This window comes from Vulpes lagopus, chromosome 5 (genome assembly GCF_018345385.1).
Source record: "Vulpes lagopus strain Blue_001 chromosome 5, ASM1834538v1, whole genome shotgun sequence".
Classification (NCBI taxonomy): Eukaryota; Metazoa; Chordata; class Mammalia; order Carnivora; family Canidae; genus Vulpes; species Vulpes lagopus.
The window spans coordinates 47,511,815-47,531,534 of record NC_054828.1 but is presented as its reverse complement, the minus strand read 5'-3'; the positions used below and the strand labels follow the sequence as shown (position 1 = coordinate 47,531,534).

The following is a 19,720-nucleotide window of genomic DNA, read 5'->3' as shown; positions in this document are numbered from 1 at the left end:
TCATGTCACCACCTTTATGTTGACAATAATTCCCATATATTCTTTCAAAAAACATCTAATGTGCCAATTCTGAGCCAGGCACTGGAAAGAAGCAGATCTATCTTTCGTGTGACTTGAGTTTATATAATCTGAGAGCCCTCTTTAAGAAAAAGAATACTAGATTACATATCAAAAAAGGTATGAAGGGCCTGGGTGGCTCAGTCAGTTGAGTGTCCAACTCTTGGTTTCAGCTCAGGTCATGATCTCCAGATAATGGGATCAAGCCCCACATTGGGCTCTGCGCTCAAAGGGAATCTGCTTAGGATTCTCTCTTTCACTCTCCCTCTGCCCCTCTCCCTCTTCTAGAATAAATAAATAAATTTTTTTTTAAAGGTATGAAATTGGGTAGCCCCAGTGGCCCAGCGGTTTAGTGTTGCCTTTGGCCCAGGGTGTGATCCTGGAGACCTGGGATCGAGTCCCACGTCAGGCTCCCTGCATGGAGCCTGCTTCTCCCTCTGCCTGTGTCTTGCCTCTCTCTCTCTCTCTCTCTCTCTCTCTCTGTATCTGTCATGAATAAATAAATAAAATCTTTTTTAAAAAAAGGTATGAAATTAGAGAAAAGAAATCATAACAAATTTAAGCTTCTAAAAGCTGATAAATACCACTAAAATTACAAATATCTAAAAAAATAATATAGTATCTTTATTAACTTTTGTGACAAACCTCTGTAATCCTTCTCCCCTATTTTTACATTTATATACTTTTCAGTAGTTTCTTCATAAAACAATAGTTTTGTAAAATTTTTCCTATAGAAATAATGGAAAGACCTCTAGCATGGTTGATCAAAAATAAAATTTGAAACTGTTAGTAATGTCATGTGAATTTTTAGAATTTGGGAAAACCCCTGTTAAGTTTCCTATCAAGTTATGTAAGCAGTCAGACTTGAGGAATTTCAAATCCTCTCATACAGAGGGTGATCTTAATGCTCTGAATTGTTATTGGTGTCCTCAATGTGGTGGTATCTTAAGTTTTATATTATCTTTATTGGTTCAGTATTTTATATTAAATCAGCAAGCAACTTAAATTTTTATCAGTGTGTTCATGTGATAATACTTTGAGATACATGAACACTACATACTCATCTGCACTTACCATTTGTAATACTGCTATAGGTTTGTTCCTCATGAACACAGGCATGATGATAATTCTTTTTACCCAATTTTCATTAAAATGGGAGAAAGTGTATAGTGTGTTTTTAATTATATAAGTGATATTGTCAAGTTCATCCTGTACAGAAGAGAACTTCTATTTTGTTAAATATTGATGAGAATTAAACCTTCCACTTGTAATTATGCACAACTAATGACTAGAATTTCCCCCAGGCTAACTTCTGGTTCCATACATTTCAAATTTAGCTTCTCCTCCACTATTTATATACTTCTCTACTGCCCACTATAGGACCTGTTTACATCATGATACAACCTCTGGCTACTTTGCCTTAGGGTCTTGAACACTTGAAGTCATGGATAATTTAGGGGTATTCCTGGGAGCCATTCCTACATTGAGATAGCTAGCAAAAACTTAACTATACAAATCACATGAACATTCCCGCCAAACCCAAACCAGATGTATCTCCAACTCAACTTTCCCTTAGTTAAATTTACTTGCAGTTACTCCAACACTACACCATGCAGGAAAGTGTAAGAAGCTCTAATGGGGATACTTTTACTTCAATGGTGATTGCAGTTAGAATATATTACTTTTGCAAATATTACAGTATCATTTGACATGTGAACATATTGCTAGGACCCTCTAGGCTCATACAAAACAAAAGTTCCCCAGCTTAAACTTCATTAGTGTCACAGGATTTACTTCTTTTTTTTTTGTTTTTTGTTTTTGTTTTTATTGAAGTTTGATTTGCCGACATATAGTATAACACCCAGTGCTCATCCCACCAAGTGCCCTCCTCAGTGCCTGTCACCCAGTTACCCCATACCCCCACCCACCTCCCCTTCCACTACCCTTTATTCATTTCCCAGAGTTAGGAGTCTCTCGTGGTTTGTCTCCCTCTCTAATTTTTCCGACTCATTTCCCCTCCTTTCCCTTATAATCCCTTTCACTATTTCTTATATTCCTTGTATGAGTGAAACCATATGAGGGTTGTTCTTCTCCGATTGATTACTTCATTCAGCATAATACCCTCCAGTTCCATCCATGTCGAAGCAAATGGTGGATATTTGTCCTTTCTAATGGCTGAGTAATATTCCATTGTATATATAGACCACATCTTCTTTATCCATTCATCTGTCAAAGGACGTTGTGGCTCCTTCCACAGTTTGTCTGTTATGGACATTGCTGCTATAAACATTGGGGTGCAGGTGTACCGGCATTTCACTACATCTGTATCTACCAATAGAGAAAAAATTGTAAAACAGACCTAGTCTCTGCCCCTGGCCTGGGCCCACCTTTTTCTGGGGAAAGAAGATGTAAGAGGTAATATAAACAAGGAATTAGGTTTCCATATTCTGTGATTTGTTCTTGTATCAACCCTAGAATGGGACATAGTATTCCAAGGCTAACTGCTAAAATCCTGGGTCATACACCCATATTGGCCTCCGTTTCCCACCACATCCCCTCTCCTCCTCTACCGCTGCCCCATGCTATTTGCTTTGGTTGTGTTGTGCTGGTTGTTACTGTTGTTGTTTTGCATTTGTCTTTATTTCCCTATTTGTTGTTGTGGTTATTGCATGAGAATCTATGTTTAAGGTCTGAGTGGTCAGAATCATAGGCACACTCCTCAGACATATGTGTGTGACACTGAAGTCTGCAGTGTCATAAGCAGAAGGCAGTATGACTGGATTAAAAGAAAGGAGATTTGAAAACGTGAGAGTAGCCAAGGTAGGTAGCATTTGTGTGCATCTAAGTCATCATTTTGAAATCCATTTGCAGAATGGTGTAAGAAAAAGTAATAACAAAAAAAAGTAATTTTTTAGGAAAATCAGTTGCACAATTGAACAACTGAGCTGAGGTAGTTTAGTTTTGTTTGTAAAAGTAAAAATGCCCATTAGATAATATACTGATTTTAAGAGATAATGGTATAAGTGAATAAAATAGGATTGTATCTGTATTTAGCATTAGGAAGAAAGGAAGTCTTTAAAAGAATTGTAAGAGAAGCCCTAAAGATGTATTCCACGTTGTGGCTGCAAACAATTTTCACAGGCCTCCCACTACTTCTCAGTCTGCTAAGTATTGAAACATATGTTTCTCTCAAGTATAAAAATATGAAGTTGGACAATTTACTAAGAAGAATTCTCCTGTTTCCCATTACATCTGTTGATCAAACTCCTTACTGGAAAGAGCCCTGGGTAATGACCTGCAAATCATACCCATCAGTGACATATCGCTTATTTTTGTTTTTTATGAAACTTGACTTTCTGGAACATCATGGACTGGAAAATTATACTACTTGTTTTCACATGTATTTTGAAGGACTGTGTAATTATTCTGGTTATAAAATGTTGCAGCATACACCCACAGACTGCTACATATCATGAGTTCTATCTAAGGTTAAAAGAGAAAGAGATATGATATTGGCAACCAATTTTACCAATCATTTTACCTTAGTATCTTGGGTTAGCAATGATTTATATGTGCTATCATTTTAATTTATAGAGGTTGGATTATGGTCAGACCTCAAGTTCACCTCCAGTTTTAGGTAGTGCTGTTCTGATGTATGTTTGTTTTAATACTTCTTTTTAAGTAGTCTAATCTAGAAGAGCCAATGAAAATAAGTCACGTATTTGATTTTTCAAAATTTCAGTGCCCTTAATTAATAGATGTGGTATTATTTTTAAATAAGCCTCCAAACTCTCCAATGAATGCATCTTTCATCTTTTTTTTTTTTTTTTTTTTTTTTTTTTTTTTTTTTTTGTCCAATAGTTTTAACAATAGGTGTAGGTAGAGGAACTCCTCAGTCTGTTTTTGTAATCTACTTACTTAAACACACTTTTCTTCTGGTGTGTGAATCCAGGTTACCCTGGTCAAAATTACCTAGTTGGTAATGTTTGCCTTAAGATGCCTGCTTTTTCTTACCTGAAGACATCTTTGCCCTTTAGGTCCCATCTTGAGTACTCTATCCTTCTAAATTCTTTTTTTTTTTTTCAGTTCCCAGCACCATTTTCTGTAAGGTCATGGGCACCATAATTTTTCCCCAGTTTAAACTTACCTGTTCCATGTTTATTTTTCTTAGGATCCCAGGAAATTCTAGTTGGTGTAATTTAAAAAAAAATTCAAGGCAGATGTACTCATAGGAGAAGGTTAGGACAATCATGGATCAGAGATCTACTAGAAATTATGCCCTTTCCTCACTTATATTGTCTTGACTGTTCATTCACTCGATACATATTTACTGAGCACTTATTATATTCCAGAAACTGTTCTAGGCATTTGAAATATATCAGGTCCCAAAAGATAAAATTCCCTGTGCTTGTGGTGCTCACGTTTGTACAATTTTACTCTCTTAAGAGTATGAATCATTCTTTTTCATATTGTGTCATTACAGCAGTGCATGCAATTTGAATTTTTTTGAGAACTATTTTCCTCTGATAAGGCTTTATGTCAAGTCTGTATTACTTGATGAAACACAATCTCATGTCTTAGTTGTGGTTATTTAAATGACTAGTCAGTGACTTGCTTACCATATTGAAAAACAAAGTGAGAGGCTGACAGGCTAAAGTTCAGCATTTTCACGGAGATGAGGATGTAAGTGGGGATCTAAGGAGGTGTAATTGACATACACATTGGGCACCAGCAGTATCATAAACAAATCCTTGACATTAAAATTTATCCAGGATTCCTGAAGGTTTGCATTAAGATGCTTATTTAGGTCCTTTCTTCAAAACTGCATGGAGACATCCTCCTAAAGACATCCCATAATGGGACTGAATTTTTTTATTCAAATATTTACTTTTTTCCTAATTGACTATTGCCTAGAGAAACAAAATGAAATGGGAACATAAAAATGTAGACTAAGGAATTTGTGGCAAACACATACCTCTTATCTAAAGCTAGGTCAATATAATTATTATTTTTTAAAAGATTTTATTTATTTATTTGATAAGAGAGAGAGAATGAGCACAAGTAGGCAGAATGGCAGGCAGAGGGAGAAGGAGAGGGTGAAGCAGGCTCTCCACTGAGCAAAGAGCCCAACATGGGGCTCAGGCCCAGGATTCTGGGATCATGACCTGAGCCAAAGGCAGACTTTAACCCAGGTACCCCATAGGTCAATATAATTAATCTTGTTTTCAAAACATGAGGCTGTGTTACTGATGTGTACTCTGTTTTTACTAATAAAAATGTATATGTTGGTTAAAGATATTCCAGAGGTGCCTGGGTGGCTCAGTTAGTTAAGTGTCCAACTCTTGATTTCAGCTCAAGTCATGATCTCAGGGTCATGATACAGAGCCTGGCATCTGGCTTAAAATCCTCTCTCTCCCTCTATACCTCACCACCCACCCTCGAACCCCCCCACCCCCCCTGCACATGCCCATGCATTCTCCTTTTCAAAAAAAATGTGTATATTGGTACCATATCTTGATGTATTCTTTTTTTAAAAAGTTTTTGTCTTGCTACACAATCATACAGAAACTTAGTATAAACAATTCAAGTTTCTCCAGATGGCCTAAATCAAAACCTGTACGGTTCAAATTAGGGACAGGAAATGAGTCTAAAATTCTAGTAGTTCCTTTGCTTTTGCTTCAGTTAGGTGGAAGAGTATATGCATTTGCCAGATGCCTAATTTTAAGCAAAAAAAAGGACAATAGAGGAATATGATAAACCTTTCCTAAAACATAGCACTCTAGGAAAGTAAATTATTTGCAGGAAAGATGCATTAAGAACTTTATAAATATTAAAATGGAATAATAAATGTATATAATGTAATATTTATAGATTCTTAATTTATAAGTGCCAATTTAGTATCCTTTCAAAATACCTACTAAAAAATGACATTCCACTCTTCTTCAATAATGAATGAGCTCAGCTCCCTACACCAGAGAGAGGGAGAAGCAAGGAGTGTGAACTCATGCTAAGTAGTCAGCTTAGGTGTGCACAAAAGAAGCAGAGGGGGGAGAAGGGAGGAAGGAAGAAACAATTCCTCCAATATGAAAAAGAAACTGGAAAGGAAAAAGGAAATATTTTCTCTTCTGTGCCTAAGGAACACATTTTCACTAGTGTTGACTAGAAGAATGAGAATATATTTAAATATTCTTTTCACAAATGAGAAAAAAACCAATTCAATGAAGTTGAAGAGCAAATCTGGTGGCAAATAGATTTTTTTAAATAAATATTCTTTTCTTTTTTATTTTTAAGGATTTTATTTATTTATTAATGAGAGACACACAGAGAAAGAGAGAGAGGCAGAGACAGAGGCAGAAGCAGGCTTCATGCAGGAAGCCCGATGTGGGACTCGATCCCAGGACTCCAGGATCATGCCCTGAGCCAAAGCAGGATGCTCAACTGCTGAGCCACGCAGGCGTCCCTAAGAAATATTCTTAAATGTTTGAAAGAGATAGTTTTATTAATTTAACAATAATTACCACTTATTGAACCCTAATAACCTAAGCACAGCCAGATTCTTTATATACATTGTCTCATTTAATCTTTACAAGTTTGAGAGGCAGCATAATTATGTTCATAGTGTATATGAAGAAACTGAGGCTCTCAGAGACTAAGAAATCCACTCCAAACATCAAGATTCATGGAATTTTGCCTATTTTAAAGTCTGTGTCTGAATACAACATTGGTTCCTTGTACAATTTCAACACTGAGATTTGAATGTAAGTACTATAATACAGTTGCATATATGGTCTATGATTTTCAGTATGTAAGAATGCAGCAATCTTAAAATGTTTCAGTTTGCTAACATTTGTTTTGGGTAATTGGGCCTAAATTTTGAGTTAATCGTTACTTCACTGTCTTTTCTTATCGCAGCAAGATCTTTGCCAGGGCTTCCCTCTAGAAGCTTCATTTTTTTTTTTTTTAATGGAGTTGTTCTTTTTCTTTTTCTTTCAGAAGTTCAGAATTTAAAAAAAAATCATCTTTGAAGAGTCATCTTTCATCTATTTGTCACTTACGTTTTTTAATCTATACGACTCTTATTATAGAAAGGATCAGAACTTTTTTGAACCCATATTTTCTTATGCCCAGATTCTGTTATCAAATGCAGGCACATTTCATTATTTTCAAAAGAAATTCCCTCTGCCAGCCAATCTAAGACAAGTCTTGGGCCAAAGTTTGTCGTTGGGATTTCTATGTCTTCTTTTGAGTGCCCCTTTTAGCTGCCTCAGAGGTGCTTTCTGGGACCTTCTTGCTGATCCCTGGGTACTTAGGTGACGACCCACTCTGCTTTAATTCTTCCTCACTTCTGTTCATTCACTCAACAAATATTTATTGACCATACATTTTGTCTCCAGTTCAGTGTCAGATGCTGGGTGTACAATGCTGAGGAAAAAGACATAGATAGTCATGTCCCCCGTGGAGACAGAGAAGAAGGGAGTTAGGTGCTAATCCAATAAACAGAAGCTGTGCAAATAAAAGCAGCACTGCAAATGTAAAATGGTGCTGGGGATTTGGTGCTAGGATTTGGCCTAGTCAGGGAAGTCAGGCCAGACTTTGTGTAAGGGAAACGACACTTGGCTGTAGTTTGAAGGATGAATTTACATGAGGAAGAGGTGAAGGAAGAGCTTTCCAGGCTAACCATCCAATTCTCTCTGCATTTCCCAGTGATTCTTTTTACATGTACAAACACACACACACACACAAACACACACACACACACACACAGACTTCATGCCTGTGGATTTATTGCTTTGGGGTAGGTGGTAAAGGGGACCAAAGCATGCTGCCCTCAAATAGGCTACTTTTGTATAAAGACTATTTTAAGCTGAGGACATATGAGATTCAACAGGTGTAGAAAAAAAGCCTCAGAATTTCCCTTATCTGACTACAAACAGCAATTTCTGGGAAAGAAAGCTTGCTACAAATTCTTCTTCAGGGTGGATCCAGCCTCAGCAGAAAGAATGTGAATAAAACCTATCTCACATCTTTTCTGCAATGAAGTTTTATGGCCCTATAGAAGCTAGGAAGACCACTCATGCCTATAATGACAAACATTATCACAAGCTCTTTATCTCTTGTTTTATTTTCTCATGAGAACTCATGTATCTTTCAAAAAGGGTCATTTGCTTTCCCCTACCTGTCTCTCTCCCCATCGTCTTCACATATTGAGATGGTATATAAGCCCCAAATTTTATCCTCCCCCTTCAGTTACTCATCACAGTGTTTTCCTATCTGTAGGAGCATTGCACACATAAATAAACTCCTTTTTCTTCCCATTAATCTGTCTGTTGTTACTTTAAATTGCAGACCCACAGCCAACGAACATGAGAAGGTAGAGAAAGAGTTTTTTCTTCTCCTGTGGTGGCCAGAGAGCACTTGTTCCAGAGAGCTATAGCCAGGGTACAGAGGTCAGAATCCTGGGGCCTACCCGAAGTAACCTCAACAGGATGTGGGCAAGTGGCAATTTCACTCACTGCCACTATGGTTCCAGTCATAATGAACTAATGACTCACACAAGGGACATGTCACTGCCTCCAGGAAGCTTACCTAGTTCCCACAAGCAGAGGGATTGCTCCCACCTCTATTCCCCTCTTCTATCTTGTAACTGGTCCTACTACTACACTCACCCCACAGATCATTTTGTTTCTGTTGTTGACATGTCTGTCTGCCTCCCAAGAAGGCTATGTTTCTTGAAGACAGAGACTATGTCTGTTTTCCTAGACTCTACAGTGTCTAGAGCAAGCACTCAATATTGCTAAAGGAATGAGTGAAATGACAAACTGCCACTGGACTACCTCTCAACAGTGAATGACATAAAGAATAAGAATTACATAAAAGAATAAGTTTTTACTGCTACCAGGCAGAGTTAAATGTCCCCTTTCCTTGGACCTTGGGCTTACCTTCTCCCTACCTTTCACCCCTTGGGTGTGCCTGGGATAAATTGGCATGTTTATACCTGGGGCATGATGCCATCAGTAGGAACATATCCTTTACTGAATGGAAAATCTTGGGTTGGGTAAGAAGGGAGAGGAGATAGGCAAGCTTTAAGCTTTGGCTAATGTATACAAAGTATCTTGTAGAGTGCCTGGCATATTACAGGCACTTCAGTGTAATTCCCTATCCCTTCCTTCTCTTTCTTCTCCCGTCACCCCACATCTATCCCGTCCCAACATTTCTGGGTACACATATATGATATATGTGATGTCTGCTGCACGGACAGACGTGTGTGGTGCTGAATATGTGCTGATCATGGAATGCCTACGCTCAGCAAATATCTGCATGGCACTTCAGGGCCAGTTAAAGTCTTGGCATTTAGATTAGGATTAAATATGGAAATGCTACAGGAAAGAAACAGAGGGGTAGTGTGATGCTCCTCAGGGATGTAGCTCTGAAATAATAATACAGAGGGAAATAGCACTGATTAAACAGAATGGCTCACAGCAAACAATCCACTTTTCTCAAACTAATTCTGTAACAGACCTGATTCTCCAGTTTTCCAATGGTGGCTCAACTCCAACTGTGTGTAGCGCGCCTATCTCTTTTTGAAATGATTTTCTTTGTGAAGAGAGGAATGTAAGATGACAACTCGGCCTGGATTTCAGGTCCCACATGTTGTTTGGTTTTTGTTGTGTTTTATTTGGCTCTTTTTTTTTTTTTAGAGCCTAAAAAGGCTCCATTACACCTACCTTGCTATTTATTTTCTTTATCACTTGCATTCCGCCTGAAGTTAGTTAGCATAATAAATGTTGTTTTACAAGCTGTGCATACATTATCCATCAGTGCTAGGAAACAAAGAAAGATGTGTTGTCCTGAGAAGGCTGTTATTGGTAAACGAAACAGCAGGTGTCTTGAATTAGACTCTGTGGGCTGATTCAACCACTGTGATTCTCCTCCTGAAGCTGCCTTTGATTTGTTATACTTCAGCCCCTACTTCTGATTAGGCCAAGTATATCCTTGGGAGTTCTGTGCTTGGAAGGAAAAACGTGTAACAGGAAAATATCTTCTTTATAATTGAGGATAATAATGTTCAGCCTGGCTCACCAGCAGGGTACCCTTCTGTTAAAGGACAGAATAATCCTTCTATCTCTTCTTTCCAGATTGTACTCTGGCATCCATAGTTTCCCATGACCCACCAGAGAACCCTTTCCACTAGCTTTTTTATGGCATTTGGACGTGTCTCTCTGGGTAAAATAAGAGATGCAGCATTCATTTACTAAACAGAAGTGTGTTGGGCCAGGCCTCCTATCGGAAAGGTCATTGACTGCCAGTCACTCTTTGACACATTTGAGGCTTCTGCAAGACAGAAGCAAACAGCTCTGCATAGCTGAAAAGCTGAGTGCATGGGCACAGAGCTGGAAATAAGAATACAAAACTCCTAGACTGCTTGGCGTCTAGAACACAGCTGTTGTAGGTAGTTGAGGGAAAGATTGTGAACAACTCAAGGGCAGCTACTCTGTGTTATTTATCTTTATAAACCTAGAACTCGACTAAGAAAATGGTGAATTTAAGAAACTATGTCAAAGACTAGGTAGGACAATATCTTGATTCTAAGAACTAGTTCTTGGAGTATTTTGGAAAAAGTTAACGAAAGGATAATTCAGACATACAGATTTTGTTTATCATGAAACTGGATTAAGCTTTAAAGGCCCATACTCACACATGGATTAGAAGTTGAAGCTAAAAACATTTTTTTTTTTTCCAGCAGTGTTTTCTGTCTATCTGAGAAAGTGATTTGAAAGACTTTGGTGAGGTTGCCTCCCATTTTTGCACTCAAGAATGGAAAGCATTTACCATTAATTCCTCACAAGGTACTTAATCAACATCAAGCCCCAAGGAAATACACACTTACAAGATTGATTATGGTTTATCCTCAGGTGAGAGGTCTACCGCAACAGCAGCATACTGTCTCTGAGGCTCCTGCAAAATCAGAATATGCCAGGACAAACATATGCCTTATTTCTCAGAAATTTTATTTTGCCTCATTCCCTATTTAAAGAATATAATTACCTAAGCACACTTAAATCCTATCTTTCATTGTGGGAATGTAAATAAACATCTATTCTGACACCTATTATTCCCTAAGTTTTCCTCCAAAACATAAGTTTGTTTGTTTTCAAAAGTATAAATGTTTTATGGTTGGATGCAATAACAATTCATCCTACCATAAAGTAGACATTTATACAATGGGTTACACACTTTGGAAAACAGATCTAGTATTTTCACAGTTTCTATAGGTCTTTCAAATACTTGGGAGGATGCCTGCCTGAGCCTGGTGATTTATGTAAATGTATTTTGTCACTCAGTCCTGAACCTGCTTATGAATTTTACTGTTAGCTATCTTAATAATCTCTCTACCCCTCAAAAGATAGATTCAATATCTATCTATATATATAGTATCTGTCTATATGAATAGTTTATAGTATCTATATATGTACTATATTTACTGTATGTTTTTAAAAAATAGTTTTATTGAGGTATAATTGCATATAATTGCACATACTTAGGATGTATAATTTGATAAATTCTGACAAATGTGTACATCCATGAAATCATCATCACAGTCAAGAAAATGACCATCTCTATCACCCCAGAAGTTTCCTCAGCAATTCTTCCCTTTCCCTCTTTTTTATTCCCTCATTTCTAGTCTTCCCCTGACCTGTTTTCTATTACTATAGATTAGTTTGTGTTCATTAAAGTTTTATATAAATGGAATAATTTATATACACATTCTTTTTTGTCTGGCTTCTTTCATTCAGCATGATTATATTCAGAATCACTTATGTTGTATGTATCAGTTGTGTATTTCTTTTATTGCAGAGTGATATTCCAATATGGATGTAACATAATTTGTTCATTCATTCACCTGTTGATTGACATTTGGGTTATTTCCAGTTTGAGATTTTACAAATAAAATGCTATGTACATTCAACTATAACTCTTTATATGGATATATGCTTTCAATACAGTAGATGGAGGTTTAATTTTTTTAAATTAAATTGCCAAACTGTTTTCCAAAATGTCTATAACATTTACATTCCCACCAGTAGTGTATGAGAGTTCTAGTTGTTCCATACCCTCACTAATACTTGGTATGATCAATTTTTAAATCTTAAATATTCTAATAGAATATTAGAAGTTTTAACTTGCATTGTAGTTGTAATAGCATTTCCCTAATGACTTATGGTGTTGAATATCTTTTTATGTGCTTATTTACTACCTGTATATCCTCTTTGGTGAAATGGTTATTCAAATCTTATGTTCACATTACATTTGTGTTGGGTTACTTATATTCTTAAGTTCTGAGAGTTCTTTATGTATTCTTAATACTAGTCTCTTGTCTGATGTGTGATCTGCAAATATTTTCTGTCTGTGACCTATATTTTCATTCTCTTATCAGTATCTTTGCAAAAGTTCTTAATTTGATGAAGTCCAATTGATCAGTTATTTCTTTTATTGAGCAACCTATATAGTTCTGTGTTTATGTTTTAATATTGATTCCTAGGCCTCTTCCCTCAAGATCCTCATTCAGTAAGTCTGGAAAGGAGCTTTAGGCATGAAGTATTTATAAAACTTCAAAGATAGTTTTGGTGTGCAGCTATGACAATACTGCATAAAACAAGAGAGGTAGTGAGATGTATGAATGTATGTATTTATTTAAATGCTTATGTATTTGTTTAGTTATTTCCTTCTATTTCCCTCTTGTTGCAGAAAGACTTTAAGATTGTTTACCATGATCCAAGATAATATACCTTGAAAGTAGGTAGAAGAAATAAAAGTAAGATGGGACATAAACTCGAGCCACTATTGATAGTGAAAATGCATGCTATAATGATCTATACAATGCCTCTAACTTTTCCAGCAATTCAGTGTGTTTAAGATCAAACAAACCAATTGTTTAAGAGGCATATTAGTACAAAGAATAGACATGAATTTCTCCCATGGGACCTTATAAAGAGGGAGAAACAGTTTCCTGGACAAGAACAGCAAGTTTCAAGAGGCAATTTGTCATAGTAGTTCGGTATGGGCTGATCACATTACAATTAGGTGCTATTCAGGGAAGCTTAACTTTCAGGGGACAATTTCAACAAAGAATAGGTATCTAGCTCTCTGATGATCTTAATCCGTGCAAGAGTATGCTTTAGACTATCTGAACCATAAGGAAGGATTAATGACCTTTATTTCTTTCAGGCACTAATTCATGGTTTCTCTTAGAAAAGTTTTTGATAAATATTGCTTCAGGGCTTAGAAGATGACCCCAAGATTGTGCTCCCTAATTCTCTATGTTGCTTGCTCATAGGTATGTATCTGTACGTTAAGGGAGATAGTTGAGTGGGGGTTAGCATATCTTTGCAAAGGCTGTTACCTAACAGAGCCATCTACATCTGTCAGATTAAGAGATTTATAAACAGGGCCTAGAAACCATTGGAGGTTTTAAAGCATGGGGCTAATGTGATTTGTATTTTAGATAGATTTAGATAGATTGTATATATATATAAATATATATTTTTTATAAATATATATATTGTATATATATAAATATAAGATGATATCAGTAGCAGTGTGGAAAATGGACTTTGTAATAGAGAACCTAGGGAGATAGGAAATTATTGGAATAATCTATGGAAATAATAAAAAGGGACCTGCTTTGAGACAGTTGTAGGAGAAGCTGAGAGGTGGGGATCCAGGAGTTATTTCGGAGGTAGAAGCAACAGATGGAGGGATGGTTTGTGGTGGGGGTTAAGGGAGAAGAAGGAGGTGAAGATGACTAAGATTATTCCAGACTGACCAACTAGGAGAATAGTACCACTAACTGCAATTTAGAACAAAGGAAGATCAGATGTGCTTGAAAAGGTAATAAACTTGGCTTTTGACATTTGGGGGCTGTGTGTGAATTATCTGAGGCAGTAGAATGTTAAAGATCTGGAACTCAGAATAGGGGTGGCTGGAGATAAAGATTGGAAGATATCAAACAGGTAGGTGGTGGTTGAAATTTTGGGAAAAGAAATCATGGGAATAGTCTGATTTCCTCAGGAGATTTGATAGGTGGGGGGAGAGAAGAGTTTGAAATACTGAGAATAGTGGAGTTCAGAAGTAAGACATTTTCTAAAATATTCTTAATAAAGATGAAAGAAAAAAATGCTTTCTGTAGCTACTCCTTCATTTTACACTTGCTCCATGATGATGGCCTGATTCCATTGATTCTCAGATTGATTCTGAACGATTTTATGTCATAAAAAAATGTTTTCTATTCAATTTTGTGGCCCTTGAAAGTTATTTTTATAACATTTTTTGCTCTACGTAACTTCTGACCTACCATCTCCTGGACTTCACTGATCTCGTCTAAAATTATGTCTAGTTTATTTTATATTTAGCCATAGAATACTTTTATTAGAGTGGGAGGTCTTCTTAATTTGAGGTTCAACTTTTCCCAGGCTTCTACGGTGATGTTTTATATAGTTCCTAGAATATATAGTGACTCATTACATTTATAATTCTCTATACTATTATCTTCTAAATATGCTCATACTTTTATCTAAATTTCCAATGCCAAAACAAAATAAGTATTTTTTCTTCCATAATAACATTGAGCTAAATTATATAATTTATTATGATTCCTCATTTGGTACAGTTTGATTTATCTCAAAAATATTTTTGTGTTGGCCTTGGAATTTTTCAAAGCTTTCTTATTCACACTCATTCATTTGCATTAACAGGAAAAAAAAATATCTCTTCTTCAATGTCTTGTACAAACATCTTTATTAATTATTTTGCTGAAACATAATACATATACATAATATAATATATATTCAAAAAAGTACAACATTCATAGGTATTCAGCTTGATGAATTTTTATGCAATGAACATATCTAAGTCATTTCCACTTGGATCAAGAAATAAAGTAAAGCACTACTTACGCCTCAGAAATCCCCCCCCATACCATAGTCACATTTTCTGATTTCTGAATTATAATTATTCTTCTGACTTCTAACACAATAAATTAGTTTCACCTGTTTCTGAGTGTCATATAGACATTATCATACAATACACACTTCTTATGTCTAACTTCTTTCATTCAACACAATGCTTTTGAGATTGGCCATGTTGTTGGCATCTATCATTGGTCTGTTTCTCTGTTGCTGGATAGTATCCATTGTATTAATATATCTCAACTTATTTTTCCATTGTACTGTTGATGGGCATTTTGGGTTGTTTCCAGTTTCTGACTTGTAAATAATACTGCTATAAACATTTGTATCTTTTACACATATTTACACTTTTTATTGGATATATATACAAGAGTGAAATTATACAAATACAATGCTAATGTTTTCTTTGAAAATTCTGTTGGATCTCTGTGTATACAGTTGTTATTGCCCGTGAATAATGATAGTTTTATCATTTTTCTCTCATCCCAATACTTATACCTATCATATATTTTTCTTGACATTGTACTGGTGAAGCTTTTTGGGAAAATAGTGAATAACATTGGTGATGGTGGGCATCTTTGCCTCTTGAAAAGCTTTCAAGATCTCAAATTAAGTGTGATGTTTTCTATAGGTACTTTGTAACTATTTTTTGTCAGATTAATGAAGTTCCTTTATATACCTAATTTGTTAAGAGGCTTTATTTTTGTATCATGAATAATTGTTGGATTTTTTTAATGGCGATGCTTTTTCTGTATCATCAAATTGAGCATTTAAGTGATATCCTTAATTCTATCTTAATTCTGTTATGAATTATATTGATTGATTTTCAAATATTAGGCCAACATTGTACCCCTGGAATAAACTTAGCTTTTTGTGATATATTACCCTATTATCTATGACCAGATTAAATCTGCTAATATTTGATTGAGGACTTTTGCATCTGTCATGAAAGAGATTCGCCTGTGATGTTTCTTTCTTGTATTGTCCCTTTGAGGTTTTGGTACCAGGTTATGTTGGTCTCATTAAGTAAGTTGGCACATTTCCCCTTTTAATCTATTCTCTCGAAGAGTTCATTAAGATTGGTATTATTTCTTCTTTAGTTATTTGGTAAAATTCACTGGCAAAGTCATCTGGATCTAGAGGTTTTGAGTATATCAGAGAAGAGTTTTATTTTATTTCTTTTTAAAGATTTTATTTATTTATTCATGAGAGACAGAGAGAGAGAGAGAGAGGCAGAGACACAGGCAGAGGGAGGAGCCGACTCCATGCAGGGAGCCTCATGTGGGACTTGATCCTGGGTCTCCAGGATCAGGCCCTGGGCTGAAGGCGGTGCTAAACCGCTGAGCCACCAGAGCTGCCTGTGATAAGAGTTTTAAATTAGAGGTTAAATGTTTAAGTTGATATGGAATTTTTTATATTTTTACTTCCTTTTGTTAGTTTTAGTTGATTTTTCTAGGAATTTGTCAATTCATTAAAATCTCAAATGAATTTGCATAAAGATTTTTATAATATCTTACTACTTCTTAATGTCTATATCTCCTTTTTATTTCTGATATTAGAATTTGTGCCTTATTTTTTATTTTTCCCTTGATCAACACCCCAGTGATAAATCAATTTTTAGTTCGGTGATTTGCAGGATCCTTTACACTTTTAAAAATTGTTGAGGACCATAGGGCACCTGGGTGGCTCAGTCGGTTAACTGTCTGACTCTTGGTTTCAGCTCAGGTCATGATCTCTGGGTTAGGAGATCAAGCCCTGAAACAGGCTGTGTACTCAATGTGGAGTCTGCTTGGGATTCTTTCCTTCTCCCTCCCCATCTGTCTCTGCCCTCACTTGTGCACATGCATACAGGTGCATGCACACACACTCTCTCTCTCAAATAAATAAATAAATAAATAAAATCTTAAAAAGATCATTCAGGATCTTACAGAACTTTTGTTTATATTGGCTATATGTACCAACATTACCTATAAGAAATTTAAATTATGAACATTTAAAAATATTTTTTTAAAAGTTAATACATTTTGGGGATCCCTGGGTGGTGCAGTGGTTTGGCGCCTGCCTTTGGCCCAGGGCGCGATCCTGGAGACCCAGGATCGAATCCCACATCGGGCTCCCTGCATGGAGCCTGCTTCTCCCTCTGCCTATGTCTCTGCCTCTCTCTCTGTGTGTGACTATCATGAATAAATAAAAAAATCTTTAAAAATATAAATAAAAAGATAGAAGTTATTACATTTTAACAAAATAACACAGTTTTATAAAAATATCTCTATTTTAATGAAAATTGCAATATTTTTCAAAACAAAAAATTGAATGATAAGAATGATGTTTTACATTTCAGATCCTCTATAAATATCATACGTAATAAAAAACAACTGGATTCTCTTATCTACTTTTGCTTTCAATCTGTTGTAATATGTTGTCATGTTGCCACTGGAAAACTTCATACCTGTGAGAGAATGAGGATAAAAAAGGAAAATAGCACATTATTACTATTATTATTGAAATAATTGGGCAGCCCCAGTGGCACAGTGGTTTAGCGCCAACCTCGGCCCAGGGCATGATCCTGGAGACGCAGGATCCAGTCTCACGTCGGGCTCCCTGCATAGAGTCTGATTCTCCCTCTACCTGTGTTACTGCCTCTCTCTCTCGTCTCTCATGAATAAATAAATAAAATCTTAAAAAAAAAAAAGAATTTTGACCTCATGGACCCCTTGAACTCAGGGGCATCTAAGTATCCCCAGACTATATTTTAAGAATTTCTGTACTAGTCTTATAAGGAACTAACTTTGGTTTTGATTCTCACCATTGTAACTTTGTTTCTATTTTATTGTAACTTGTTAAGTTTTGCTTTTTATTATTTCCTTCATTCTATTAGGCTGACCAAAATGAAATTGCTATTTTTATCGGTAAAAAGTAGTTGGATACAAATAATTTCAAAATGATTCACTCTAACATTTCCTTTGGGTTTAAGTTGGTATTTGCTCACTTGGTAAAATGATTTTTAGCCTTCTTTTCTCTGAGTACCATGAAAGTAGAATCTCAGTTTCAATAAACTGCATTTCCATAATACAAAACAAAATATTCGGGCAGCCCGGGTGGCTCAGCTGTTTAGCGCTGCCTTCAGCTCAGGGCGTGATCCTGGAGACCTGATCCAGGGCGTGATCAAGTCCCACATCAGGCTTCCTGCACAGAGCCTGCTTCTCCCTCTGCCTGTTCTCTGCCTCTCTCTCTCTCTCTGTTTGTGTGTGTGTGTCTCTAATGAATAAATAAATAAAATCTTTAAAAAAATTTTTTTTAAATATTCATTTCAGTTCAAAATAGTTCCCTTTTTGTGTGTGTGTGTATGTGGTTACTTCTTAGGCCCATTGGTTATTTAGAAAAGTACTACTTAATTTCTACTTAGCAACTTTCTAGTTATCTTTTTATTATTGATCTCTACCTTAATTCCATTATAATCAGAGACTATGCTCTAGATGGTTTTAATCATTTGAAAATTTTTTAGACTATGGCTCAGAATATGGTCAGTCATGGTTAACATTCCATGTGCCCTTAAAAAAACTAATTGCATTTATTTTTAAACCTGTCAAACACTTTACTGCTACTTTACCTCCATATAAACTTTATATACAATATCATTGTGCTGCTCATGTGATCAGCACAGTAGACTCATTCTATGGAAGTTTCATGGTTCTAAGCTTCCTTGTCCCAGTGAGATTGCTCCTGTTATAACCATTTCTACTGTCCCTCCACATAATGCTATATGCTCCTATGTGTTCATATCCCTCACACAGAACTAGTTACCGATCTACACAATTTATTTCATTTTTTTCCCAACTCTGAATATGAATTATAACAAAGTCTATATCTGTGGCCCAACCATGTAATGCTGCCATTTCATGAAAATTTCATTGAAATTAAAGTTTTGTAGAATCAGAAACTCAGAGTTAGCTAAGCCATTTTTTTCAAGAATTCTGCTGATGCTGAAAATCTTCCACAACTTTTCTATTAGTACATAATAGATGCCTGATGGATGTTGAATGCATGAATCCCACCAAGAAGTTATTTGGTCTACAGGACTACAATGACCGCCTCTCCCAGGAAGTCCCAACCTCAGGATCAAGAATTATCTGCTCTTCTGACTGAGCCAACCAGGCGCCCCAAAGGTTTTCTTTGAGTGTCACTGGTTCCCTCAGTCATTCCTTGTGTTATACAACATGGCTCATTCTGTTTGGAGTACTAAGCAGGCATAATTCCACTAAGAGATGTGTCAGGTCTTAGTGTTCAGCACCCTGGCCACACATAAAATCACCCAGGGAATTTCTTAGAAAGAAGCAATACCCATCTCCCATCCCCAAAGATTCTAATTAAGTTGGTCAGGAGTAGCCAGGCATAAGTATTTTTTAAAAACACCCAAGTGATTGAAGACTTGATATTTTTAAGATGTCTCTTGCCAAATTGATCTATAAATTCAATGCAACCTCCATGAAAATCTCAGCAAGCTGTAGAAATTGACAAGTCAATTCCAGAATTCATGTGGAATTGCAAAGAATCAAGAACAGCCAAAGCAATTATGAAAAAACACCACAAAGTTGAAAGAGTATGCTACATGACTTCAAGATTTAAAGATACTGGTGTCAAGATAATAAAGTAATTCAAAGGAATAGAATAGAGAATCCAGGAATAAATCTATACAT

The 19,720-nt window shown here is 36.1% G+C and overlaps 1 long non-coding RNA gene across 1 annotated transcript in view; it reads left to right on the top strand.

The window, feature by feature from the left end:
• Positions 1–19,134, top strand: part of LOC121491200 — a 67,331-nt gene extending 48,197 nt beyond the window's left edge. Inside the window, exon 3 of the long non-coding RNA XR_005987895.1 lies at positions 19,036–19,134. This is a non-coding gene — a long non-coding RNA (uncharacterized LOC121491200). The remainder of the gene's footprint in view (positions 1–19,035) is intronic.
• Positions 19,135–19,720: the final 586 nt, after the last annotated feature.